Source organism: Antechinus flavipes, chromosome 3, assembly GCF_016432865.1.
Source record: "Antechinus flavipes isolate AdamAnt ecotype Samford, QLD, Australia chromosome 3, AdamAnt_v2, whole genome shotgun sequence".
Taxonomy (NCBI): domain Eukaryota; kingdom Metazoa; phylum Chordata; class Mammalia; order Dasyuromorphia; family Dasyuridae; genus Antechinus; species Antechinus flavipes.
In genome coordinates this window covers 87,765,945-87,779,638 of record NC_067400.1, presented here as the reverse complement: position 1 = coordinate 87,779,638, position 13,694 = coordinate 87,765,945, and the positions used below count along the sequence as shown (strand labels likewise).

General features: G+C 35.0%; 1 protein-coding gene across 2 annotated transcripts in view; it reads right to left on the bottom strand.

Annotated features, from left to right (window-relative positions):
* Window positions 1–7,483, bottom strand: part of ENOX1 (ecto-NOX disulfide-thiol exchanger 1) — a 345,774-nt gene extending 338,291 nt beyond the window's left edge. For both annotated transcript variants that reach the window (XM_051983858.1, XM_051983857.1), the window contains exon 1: window positions 7,385–7,483. The gene's annotated coding sequence lies outside the window, so the exon portion shown is untranslated. The remainder of the gene's footprint in view (window positions 1–7,384) is intronic.
* Between the last annotated feature and the right edge of the window lie 6,211 nt (window positions 7,484–13,694).

The following is a 13,694-nucleotide window of genomic DNA, read 5'->3' as shown; positions in this document are numbered from 1 at the left end:
GTCAAAAGAAGTCTTTAAAAATGCATGTCAGCTAAGTAAGATTGATTCTAGCCATACATGAAAGCCTACCTAGTATGGCGATGTCCTAGCAGAGGAGCAGTAGGTAAAGCTGAGTCAGCCTTTCTGACAGAAATCTGCTTTTCTAAAAATAGTTCAGCTACAGAAGTCTGCCACAGATCTGAACTTGGCACCAAAAATCTCAGTTTATCAGAAAGCCACCCACGAGACACACGAGCAAATTGATTTTTGGTTGATTTTTTAGAATGAGCCAATCCAAACCTGAATACTTGAAAGACAAATGAAAATTACTTAAGGACGGTTAATATTTTCATGTAGAAAAATGTGTTTGGCAAGTGGTCAATAAATAAGTAAATGGAAAAGGAAAAGGAAAAGCTGAGCTTGAGACTACACCTGCCATTTCTTACATTTATATTTTTAATGTAGTTTTTTTTTTATTTTAATCTTCTCAAAAGTTGCAGCTTTAGTAGTGTCAATGGTCTCAGCAGGCAGTTACACTCCAGATTATCATTAACTGAATAGAAACCCAAGTCTCACCGAGCAGCAAATTCTGGAAAACAACTCGACAACAGGCTAAAGCCTCAGATGTATAGGCAATTTCAAGATTTCAGAGAGTGGACAATTTATCTATGTCTTGTACAATTTGGTCTCCCAGAAGGAATTTGAGAACACTGTATTGAGATTGTGCTAATGTAGAACATCAGAAGCTTTTAAAGAAGGATAGTTTTACACACTTGTATTTAGCTCTTTACACTCTGGTGTTTGCTTCTAGAAGAGCTATTTTAAATTTTCCTTTGACATCCTACTAAGTTTAAAGGTTCAAGACTCTATGCTATTAGTGAGAAAAAAAGATTAAACTCATGAATGATTTAATGAATTAGTAGTCTCCATGTAATTCAGTAAGGAGTCTCTCTAACTTATAAGTATATAGCAAATTTCAGAGAAATTAGTTTAAAATTACATTTGAAAGCTTTTAGTGGCTCCCATTTTGCTTTAAGATGGAAACGAGAGAAACACAAATTGAGCTTCAGGTGAGTATCTCAGAAATCTTTTAATAATTTAGAAAAATTATTTTACCTCAGCTGACTTAAAAAAAAACAAAATGGTTCATTAAATAAAAGAGAATTGGTCTGATGAATGAAACAGTCTCTATAATTAGGTAATATGTAAATTATTGAGTAGTAAGACTTTGAGGAATCATCCTTTAGAAGGGAGTGCAAAATATAAAAACATTTCAGGGATTAAGAATTGGAAGGGATCCTCAATTTTCTTTGATCATATATTCTCTTTTTCAAAAAATTCTCCACACTCTCTTTTATCTCCTGCTCGAAACACAATCACACTGTGATCATTTTAATGAATCTAGAGAGTCATATTAGAAACTTTTGCAGGATACAAATAGTTAATAAAACTAGACTATAGAAATGAACTGGCAGGAGAAAAAGGGAAAATCATTCATTTCTCCTTGGATGTCTAAGAAATATTGATTAAAAAATTTTAATATCAAGATGATATGCTCTCATACTGGTATCCATCCTGAAGAAGAAGATAGATGGTTAGGATCCTAAAAATAGAAGAAACAAAAAGGTAGAAATCCAGAATAAACAAAGTACTCCTAAAAGCAGGAAATTCTACATTATTGAATGGGGAGGGTACTGTGAAGATTTAGAAAATGGAATGGAATGAATTCTGAAAATCTATTTCCTTCAATTGAAGTGAACAAACATTTCACCTAGTGCCTACTATGGGAAATATAAAAGGCCCTAAAGAATTGAAAAGAAATGATCACAATAGAGCAAAGGAGAGACACACTATGGCATGTACATAGGCTGCAAATTATAATAAATTAAGAACTTCCAAGAATAGGGAAATGAATGGACAATTGGCTGATCATTTTGGTGAAGGAGAGGGATGATGGGAGAACAGGCTAAGGAATTTGGTGAGTTTGTCTTTAGGAAGTCAGGAAGAAGCAAGGAAGGCTTCCATATGTTAGATTAACCTCATTAGCGAACTAGGGCAATACAGAATGATTTGGCAGGGATAGGATGCATTCTGCATCTTGGAGGGGACATCCAAATAATGAGATCCCATATCCATTTGAGTAGCTGAGTAAGCACCAAGTACTGGGATAAGTACTATACACCAAGACAAAAGGAAAACCTCTGCCTCCTTCTACTGTTTTGTGTCTCTGAGACCATCTGGAGGATGATTTTTGACTCAAAGCAAGAAAATAACCATGAGTTAATAGAGAAGAGTCTGGTTGGTATAGTTTGGTCAGAGGAATTAAGTAAAACGCCTTGTAGGATAGTTAATAATTGCATATTGGTTGATTGGCTTTTAATTAACAGCTGCCAGGGACATTTTTAGGAAAGAGTAAGTAATCTGAACACAAATAAGTAAACATCTTGTTTCGGTAATTGTTTAGACTTGTATACTATTAATGGGATTTAGTAATTATGAACCAGAAGTGGGAGTGTAAGAGTTAATGTGAATCTTTAACATTCTCACTGCCTCCAAAAATATCTTCATCTAGATTTAACAGTAACAGTTATCATGCACTTAAAGTGCTGGTATTTTGTGAAGAAAAGCATTGATTTTTTTTCCCATAAAGACTTCTACTAAAAATGTCAATAGACATTTTCTAATGTAATTCCCAAAGAGATGAAATGTTCAAAGAGTGGGAGAGTGCATTGAGGGAAGAGTAAAGTCAGGATAAACAGGTACGGAACCCAAAAGACTTGCAGAATGGATAATCTCTTATTGTATATCATTTTTGCAATCAACAATATGGAGAACTAGAGAATTCTTTAACAAGATATAGAGAAAAGATGTCTGAAATGTTTCATTGGTAAGGAGATAGTCACTTAAGATATATTGTTAACTGAAGAAGAGCAATATATCACAGACACAAGTTGTATTATGCCGCAAGCATGATTTTACAAGAAAGCTGTCTCTGGATGTGTAGATTAGATATATGCCCATAAGGAAAGAGTGTATTTGTCCATAATTTCCTATATTACATCCTTGTATCTTTTATTATGAGCTATTTTTCAACTAGAATATGAACTTAATCTCATAAAGCTAATATTTATTCCTTCATCTTTACAGAGCTGGCACCCATACTACACTGCATTTCAGGAAATGAGAACCTCCAAAGAGTCCATCATGCTTAGCTTCTTTCACAAAGAGATATGGCTCTTCAATATTTTGGAAACTTGACTCAAGAATATATTCAAAAAGTTTGCAATCATTGAACAATTGGAGGAAAAAGGGAATTTCTTGGTGTTTTTTTTTCTTCTCTCCATTAGTGCAGCCTTATGAGATGAATAGTTAAATACAAAGATAGATACATAGAGAAAGAGAGAGAAACAGAGACAGAGACAGATTGATATATGAATAGATAGATGGAGAGATAGATAGATACAGATATAGATAGATGATGGATGGACAGATTGAGATTTTAGGTTATTATCGTTATAGTCTTATCTATTTATAATTATCTATGTTAGTTTATCCTTTGCCATTTTGTTAGAAAACAAAGAAAAGAAGCCTTGCATCCTAATTTTCTTTTCAGCTACTTATTTAAAATATGAGCTTGGTAGAAGTAAAGTTAACAGAGCTTAGTTTTCTGCATGAATCCTTACTTTCACTTTGCTCTTCTGATTTCAGTGCTAGGAAATATTTCATAATGAAATCAAATGATCTACTGGTCTGACTAGTGTGTTTCTGACAAAAACAGAAGAAAGGAATATTAATGGAGAATTTAGACAATATAAAGGGAAAGAATGTTGGACTTGGCATTAGTTTGATCCTATTAGAAAATACTTGCTAATTGTATGACTATTAAGTACTTCTTACAACCTCATTTCTTTATCTGTAAAATGGGAATAACAATAGTGCTTACTTCATAGAAATGTCAATAAAATGAGAATCAAAGGAGAAAATATACATATTGTAAAGCTTAAAGCATGCAAAGAATCCAATTGTTAGAATTCAGCATAACCTGACAGCTAATGAGCATTTATTGAGCACCTACAATGTATTAGTAAAGCATTAGTAGTAGTAAAGATGGTGTAGTATTTTATTAACTACTTCAAGAGACCAGGGCCTAAGGAAATTTTAGGGGGATGGGGATTAGTCTTGCTCTGATTTCTATACTGCTAGATAAAGAATAAGGTGGACAGGACAGGGCAATTACACTACAGAAAGAACTGAAGAGCTTTGAGTGCAGACCAATGGATAAGAAAAATAGTACAGGGATTAATGGAAGATGTTTAATGGGATATCAAAAAACCTTTCATTCTTTTTGGCTCTTTCCCACAAGTGGACCCTAATTAGATCATCAGAGTAGCTTCTACTGACTTTGTCTGGGGAAGGAAGCAGCAGCAGCAGCTAAGAGATAGTCAGAAATAGATAAAGGTCATGGAAAAATGCCTTTCTTCTCCGTGTGTATGTGTGTGTGTGTGTGTATGTTAGCCATCAGTACTTCAGATTTTCTGGTTTAATCCAATCTACTCATTGGACAGCATATCCCTCCTCCAATTTCCTTATGTGACTCTGATCTTTTCACTCTATTCCAGCCATCCCTCCTTGCTTCTTAGTCATCTTCCATCCCATTTTCATTCTTCTTTCATTTTCTGATATAGATCTTCCTACATCAATAGTAACAAATTCCACTATTCTACTCCTTACTGTAGCTACACAACCTCTCTAGACCTGTTTTCCTACCTGCAAAATGAATGGGGTTATAGTAGATGATATCTGATTCTTTTCCAATTTTTATATTCTATTGTTTCTTGAAGGTTTATATCTTTGTTGTGTTTATTGCATATTTCTTTTATAGGGACCATTTAATATAGATACTGTTACATATAAAATGTTTGACCTACACTGTGTTTGGTTTCTTTAACTTAATATAAAATATTTGAGGAGGTTCAGAAAACAGCTATCATTAGTAACATATCTTATTTATATAGAGCTTTAAGGTTTACAAAATGTTTTTGCTACAACTATTCTATGAGGTCAGTAATATAAGTATAAAATATAATGAAAAGTTTCAAAAAATCAGCTCTATTAAGGGAAAAAAAAGAAAGGAGATATTTTTACCAGAAAGCAGAATTGATTTAATAATAGCTTTCAAATACAGAAAAGGTTATTATACAGTGGACAGTGACCACAAGTTCCCCATCTCCATGGAGAGACTGAACAAGAAGAAATGAATTTAAGGCACAGCATAGGGAATGTAGGTTAGAAATGATATAGGTTTTTCTGACAGTGAGGGTTATAAGATAGAGGAAATAAGAATAAGTTACTAAAGGAAGTTTTAGAATCCCTGGATATGAAGAGCTTTAAAATAAATTGATTCGTATCTGTCTGGAATAGTTTAAGTACAGTCTTGCCTGAAAAGAAAGAATCGTTTTGATGACTTCTCCAGTCCCTTCCATGCCAGTGACTCCATGGACTATACATCCAAATGGCATCCCCCCAAAACAACAGAACAGGGCCCTGAGGAGGGAGATATAAATCCTTATTTCCCTCTGCACCCTGTTCTGCTCTTCAAAGTGAGTTAAGTGTGTGGCGCAGAGATGAAGGGTGCAGTGGGAAAACTGGAATCTGGCCCATACGTTGCAGTGCAATCTACTTTGATTTCTCAGTAGAAATAAAATAAAAAACCAACAGTAAAGGGCTATTAAGGGAGAAAACATTTGTCACTGTGGACAGAATAAAAGTCCTACCAAATGAAATGGATGCCTGTGGAAAAAAGACTTGTCATTCCAGGGAGAATGCTATGCTCCCTCCTCCTTTGCTCCTCATTTAGTTTTCATCCATTTACTATACTGACTATTTTCCCTAAGCCCTGCTGATTTTTCTTTCTGTGAACCACACATAAAGTGAATTTAGCCTTTGACCAGGTCTAACCAGACAAGGATTTTCAAAATAAAAGTGTTTTATTTTTGGCTATCTTTATGTTGAAAATGTTTGCCCAAAAAAGTTAAATTACAAGCAATTATGATTTCCAAGTAAACAACTCCTGCAACATTGTTTCTTTGTGTGTTATACTTTTATGTATTTTTTAGGATAATCAAAGACATATATGTTTAAAATGTTTTTTTTTTTTTTACCAATTATTTATAATATTTGTATCCTTATTTTTTATTTTCATTGATGGAAGAACCCTGAGTCAAGAACATTTCTAGTCATCTTCTTTCACTATGTATTTTATTTTAATCCAAGCTTTAGTATGTCTCTAGCTCTGCTTTACTGCTAAGTCCAATTGGAAGATGACAAAGCCACAGCAATGGACTTTCTTTAAGAGAGAGAATCAAGCACAGAACCAAATATAAGATGCTTTATTGCCTTCTATTGTTTTCCTAATAAACAGCCCCACCCCCAAGAATGGGAGCTTGCTTATATGATTTGTAACTACAGCTAAAATGGTGTCATACAACTATGTGGGATTATAAACTCTGAGGATAAGAGATGTTTTCCTATATTTGGGCCCTATTCAGTATAACTTAACCCCAAGACTACCAGATTGGTGATGAGCAATAAACTTGTGATATTCATGTGTATAATTTATCATTGTATGTCCTCTAACCCTAGCACAGAATGAGTGCTTAATGAACTTTTCCTGAATAAGGATATGGATGGACTCTTTCTAACTCTAAATTTTTTATTCTGACTCAGTGATTAACCATCACACTTCAAAATCTTACTTTACATTACCAAATGAAATTTAATAGAGGGCCCCAACAGATAATACTATTCCAGTTTCAAACAAATGCTGTCAAAGATATAAATATATAAATGTATATTGTGTGTATACACATATAATATATACATACACATACACATAATTAAGTATTGCTTAGTACAAGTAATGACTTCTCTGCAGTGTTTTTATTATTAAGTTATAATTACATATAAAACATAGTAATTGGTTCTAGCCAAATGGAAATATACAATGAAAAAATCAAATAAGATGACTAGATTATTTGTATTAATAAGGACTTTCTCTGTCTATATATATGCATGCATTTAGTTTTAACAGAATGTGGCTAAAATCATAAAATGTAGTTAATTAAACTTGCTTGGTTTGAAAGTACATTGGTGGGCACTTGGTTTCTAGAATTTTTACAATGACCCAGAAAGTACAGAGTGATAGTAATGGGTGCTAGTCTACCAGATAGCATCTTTTCAACACCAAGGAAGTTGACAGCTCCAGTCCAATGAATGATATCTTGACTTGCACCTCCCTCTCACTTTGCCTCAACTCACAATTGAACATTGTCAACTGAAATGTGCTGCACAAGTCTAAAACAATCTAGAATTAATGCCCAATTCACTATGAAAAGTTGACACATACCTTAAAAATGGTAGAACATCAGAAAACAGGGTTCTTTCTGCTCTCTGAGAACTTGGTTAAAAGGATGCACTCACAGGAATTTTTCAAATGAAAGTTGCTCACAGAACAAGGCAAGACTTGCATGAAGTTCTGACATAACCAGAATGTCTCTAAAAATAAAGAAAAAAGAATATCACTGAAAGAACAGAGGGCTAAAAACGTCAAATAACCATCTTCACCAACCATATTAAACTGAACACTAGCTGTGCAATTACCACTAGTCTAGGGACTAAGATAAAAATAATTTTGTGTTTGATGGTTCTGGGGGGAAAATCCCCAAAGTAACAATATTTTGTAACAAAGAAATTTGGTGGGTTTTACTTTAACAATAATATTAGAAGGACAAAACTCACAGGAAATATTCTTGAAAAGGGAAGCAAAATTACAGCTCAGCAAATAAAATATGTATAAGAAAATGAGTAGGCAGATAGATAAATAAAAAGATAGACATATAGATAAACAAATAGACATATAAATACACAGGTAGATAAAGACAGAGACAGATTGATAAATATTTAGATAGACAGACAGATTAAACAAATAGACATATAGATAAACAGGTAGATAGATAAATAGACGAACGGACAGACAGACAGATCTATAAAGAATGAATTTGTTAGTAAAACAGACATCACCATTTCTAGATCAGGTTTACCTAATTGTAGACCCCTCTCCACAAGAAGAGATCATCTTTCATATTTTGCTTTAAATTGATAAGTGTAGCTTGTACTGTCCTACTCAAATACCACAGAAATGCACCTACTTAGTTTCTATTAGCATTTTTCAAATAAGACTATTGAAAGCAAAAATAAAAAAGACATTGGTATCTCTGTCAGGGCCATGTTCTTCCTACATACTTAAAAACAACAGCAACAAAGGAATTTAACCAGAAATAACTAATCGAAAATCTACCTCTGATCCTGTAGCTGTTTACTGATTGAGTATTTGGAGAATTAAACTTTCAACTTCCTGTTATTCCTCCATCCTCCCTGCTCCTCCTAAAATATCATCTAATCAACCAAACTGTTATTGTATATCAATATGAAGTAATACCTGACTTTAATGATGCAAAAAGACAAGTGTCCCCAAAAACCTTTAATAACAATATAATCATGCTTAAAAACAATAACTCATATTGATCTGGAACTTTATAATTTATAAAGTGTTTTCTTCCTGAAACAACTCTAGGAGTCAAGTAGTAAAATTATTATTAGTCCAACTGACAGATGAGAAAAATGAGGCTGTTATTCATAGTCATGCAATAAGAACCATAAAATGATAGTTTAAAGTTACGAACAGCCCCAGGAGTCAAGTCCAAATCTTATCTGATCAGAAATTCCCTTTGTAACATCCTTGAGCTCTCACTCCCCAAAATGAAAACATAATCACCTAGCCTTTATTTGAAAACTATCAATAATGAATAATTTATTTCCTTCCTCCCAAGGGACCTCATTCCATTGTTGGACAACTCTACTTATTAGAAAATTTTGCTGTTAGAAATCAGAAAATCAGCTGAAATCTAATTCTGTTCTTTCTACCCACTGCTCCTTCTTCTTTCATTTGGACAAATAAAACCAATTTAATATCTCATCCCCTCAACTGCTCTTTAAATACTTGAAGATGGCTATCACATTCCCCAAGTTTTCTCTAATTAAAACATCCTCAGTCTTAATTTCCATTCCCTTCAACCTTCACATCTTAGTTATTTTCTCCTGAATCGACTCAATTTGCCAATATCCTTCTTTAAATGTAGTCCCTAGAACCAAACCTCCTTCCTTTCTCCTTCCCTTCACTTCTCTCTCTCTCTCTCTCTCTCTCTCCCCTGTGGTGGAGAAGAAATTCATGGTCACCATATGCTTCTATTTGTGGGAATGCTCGCCTGTTACTCAGGTCCCAGAAGCCGGTGTACAGAATGGTGTAACTCACCCTTTGCCAGCCAGCCTGGCGAGATGTGTACCATGAGTAGTCCCAGCAACTCACGCTTATCACAGTGTGTCCCAAGTGTGAGAAACCCAATCTCTCTAGTGCCCACCAACCAAAAACTGCAACCTGCCCTCATCCAATCCCCAGCACTCAGCGCCACGGGGGAAACCGTGTCTAAGGAGGGCTACGAGCTCATGTTCCATGCGATATTTGAGGAGCTTGCTATGATGGGAACTATGAAATGATAGGAGCGAGAAGGTCACTTGCAGCCTATTCATTCTTTGGCAGCAGGAAACCCAAGTCATGAATAAAATGTCAGTGTCAGGAATGGGAAGGCTGCTGGTATTTCTGAGTTCTGCAGAACTGAAGGGTGGAAATACTACAGGAAGAAAACGGACAAAAAGGAGCCAGTTTGAAATACCTTTGATGAGTAGACTAACCCATCTCGGTGGGGACAAAGAACAAAGGGTTAGGGATACATGCTAAAGCCTCAAAGTGCTTCTTTAATTGAAGGAGGAAAGAAATAGACAAAAAGGGATAAGGTAGATAACAAACAAAACCCACAGAACCAGAGAGAGAGCTCGGCTACAGAATATTCTGAGGTTTTGTGGGTTTTTTTTTTAATAGACTTTTAACAAAGATTTCAAGTTTGCCTCCAGGCTCTCTCAGCTCTCCCTTCCTCCCACATCCCCACACCCCCAAAGAATTGCCACTGGTGAATTTCAAGTAAGCAAGGATAACCTTACACAAATAACAAGGATTAAGTGGTTATATAAATCCTCTGATGATAATTGATAAGCTAGAAAATGAACTACTTTTGGCAGAAACAGCCCATGAAATTAAACATCATTCCAGGATTTGGTGTGAAAATCAGAATTCAACTATAATACAGGCTCAGCAAACAATGCAAAATTGGAAATCTATATGTGTTGCCAATGAAGGTACAATATCCCACTGGATTCTTGTCCATTATTTCATAATCCAACCTAACACCATGGATTTTAATGGAACTTGGCAAGCTGGAGTGACTGCATTTAAAAAACTCGGCCCTAAATTTGAATCACAGAACTTGTGACTCAAATCTCCAATGTGACCTTTATGGAGTATTGTCCTGGAAAATATGTCTGTCACTGTAAAGTGAAACTAGACACCTTCTTTTATTCTGGACAGAGGAATGAAAAGATGTATAATTGTTGCCAGCATCGAGAACATTGGAGGAAGTATAGAACACTACAAAATCTAGTGGATTTGAAATCAAAAGATTAGATTTAAACTCCAGGTATTCTCCTGCATGCCTTACTTGAATGTAACCCCTCTAACCCCAAGTCCCTCATCTATAACTTGGAGGGGGAGGGGAGATTAAATAGTCTTTCTGTTCATTTTTAGCTCTAAATTTATGATTCTATGATCCCATTTTCCAAAAGTCAAGAAATTAATCTATCATTTGTTACAAAATATAGGTTATGACATTAAAGAATAGTCTCATATTCTTCATAAACCAAAATGTTTCTCTCATATCCTGGCTTTGCTGAATTCCAAAATTTACTTATTTAAAATATGTTCTTTCCTCATGATTTCCTTCATTAAGAGATCATCAAGACTAGATGTTTTATATTAACTGCCAAAAACAATATTGCATTGAGTGGAAGGTCATAAAGAATAACAGGGTATGAGTTCCCCCATACTCTTAAAAATCTCTAGGAACTCTGCCTATGCTAAGGACCAGAAGAAGCAAGGGGAATGAAGTTACCTTTGTCTTCTCTCTTCCCTTCATTCTTTATATTCCATGTCTAGTCCTTTCTTCTTTAAAAATATCCTCTAGAGCTGCCTCTTCCTTTCTAATCCCACTGCCATTATCATAGGCCAGGACTGTGTCAATTTACAATGAATCTTTATTCCTGTAGTCCCTTCTTCTTCCAAATCTGTCTAGAATATTACCACAAAATTTATCTAAAATCAACTTTAATTATGCTCCTGTTCTGCTCAAATCACTGTTTCTTTCCAAAGCAAAATCTCTTCAATAATTGCTTATAACCTCCTTATCATGGAGCTATAGAAGAACCCGAATAACCAGAACAATTTCTCTACAGATATCTTCCTATCTTACATAATCATCAGTCTTAATATTTTGGCCTTGATTTCTACTGTTCCTCTCTGTGATATGTTCCTCCTCTGAGGACTTTTTAAGTCCTGTATATTTTTCAAGCCAAGCAAATTCACAATTTCTTCTACAGTATCTATTTTTGACTACTCTGGTCCATACTGATAGCCTCCTTCAACCATCCATATCATTTGTGAGTGAACTAAGATTTGATGTGAGATTTTTAAAAATTCTAGGATTGTTGATGCTACTAGGCAAAGCAAATATCTGCACCTCCAACATATGTTTTTGTTGTATGTGTTTTTTAAATATACCACTGTCCTGCCAATTTTTAAAAGGGTGGAGTGGGCTTAAGAAATTTAGACTGGAACACTGGCACAGTCACAACCTGGAAGAGAAACCTTAGGTATTTCTGTTTCCACTGACCCTTCAGTGAGATGCAAATAGTAATATGACCCTGAGAGGGAAATTGTGAAGTGTAATGATTACCCAGGGTTAAGTACTTTAAAAATAAACATATCTTTGACACTTAGATGAGAGGGGAGAGAAAAGAGAAGGAGAGAAAGGGAGAGAGGGAGAGAAGGAGAGGGAGAGAAGGAGAGGGAGAGAAAGAGAGAGAGAGGGAGAGGGAGAGAGAGGGAAGAAGGGAGAAGGAGAGAGAGAGAGAGAAAGAGAACGAGAGAGGGAGAGAGAGAGAGAGAGAGAAGACTATGTGAGGAACAATCTAAGTGTACCTAAGGACTCCCTAAGGTAATTAACATTTAACTAAAAGGTGCTGAAATTTTCTTATTATAACTGCTATTTCAGAAAAAAAATAATTTTAATAGCATTTTAAAATATTTAATAGATCAATTAATATTTATTAAGTACCCACTATGTACCAGGGACTGTGCTAATGTTAAAATTACAAATGGAATAAGAAAATATTGATTATCTCAAATTCAATATGCCATATTGGTTCAAAAACATTTCCTTGTTCCACAGCACCCTCCCATTAGTAATCTGAGTTATATAAAACTGGAGTATAGCAATTCTAGGATTATTAACCTTTTTGGCATTATGTAGTCAGTCTTGAAACCTATGGACCATTTTTAGAATAATTTTTAAATGAATAAAATAAAATACACATGTTTACAAATAAAAAGTTATGCTAAAATAAGTAATCAAAATACTTTTTAAAAATTGTAGAACCTAGGCTAAGAACCTACTTTTTCATATGTCTGACTTCTTTATCTCCAAATATTTCATTTTAGGGTTTATTTTCTGAGACTATATTTCAACCAATATAGCATATAAAATCCCATTCTTCAACTTAAATGTTAACTTTTCTCTATCAGTATACACTGGATAATGATATTACAACTATCCTTTAATAGTAACATCCCGAATACATTACACTTCACAAGAATGCTATGTAACCTGCTTATTGTACCGTCTTGGGTCAATTGACCAAAGCAAGTCTGATAATTTCTTTCCAAAGAGAAAGTTGTAAAGTAAGATTCCTTCTTTCAATAAATTGGAAATAGGGAAAAGGTTTTTGAAAGAATGACTGCATTGTGAACCTTTAAGAGGTCTCCTGGTGGCATCGAATGTACCTCCCCCTGGAACATCACCTGTAGGACCAGAGATGTCCAGGGCCAAGAAGGGGAGCACAAGGACCATTTCCTCTGGTACCAGAAAGGATGTTACCTCTTTTTTTCCTCTTAGACACTGGTGACTCATGCCCCACCCCAATCTTTTAGGCTCCTATTTCAGGAGCTGCACAAGTGTTCAACTCTATGGCAAATCCTACTGCTCCTTTCCCCCACCATTAGAGCTTGACTTCTTGTCATTCTAAAGGAATCGGGGGGATTTACCAGCAAATGCAGTAGCATCTTCCCTTCATTTTCCTCCAAGACTCTGGCTTTCTTGTAGGTGGCAGCCACGTTGGTCCTTCTTGGTAATTACCATCTCCATGACCACAAGTCAGTTCAATTCTCCCTATTCCAAACTAACTTGGCTCAGCCCCATTGTTGCTACTCCTGGTTATAGTTTCAAGTCTCTGTGTAAAAACCTATTTTAAACTTTTATAGTCTGAATGTTGCTCATTCGGGAATGTATCTCCTATTTATAATATTGCTCCTAAGAAAGTGACTGACATTTCTAAGATTGTTTTGTTTTACATCTTATGTTCACAAAACCACTTCACATTACCCAGGATATGTCTCTATTTGTCAGTCAGTCATTCAACAAACATTTACTAAGCCC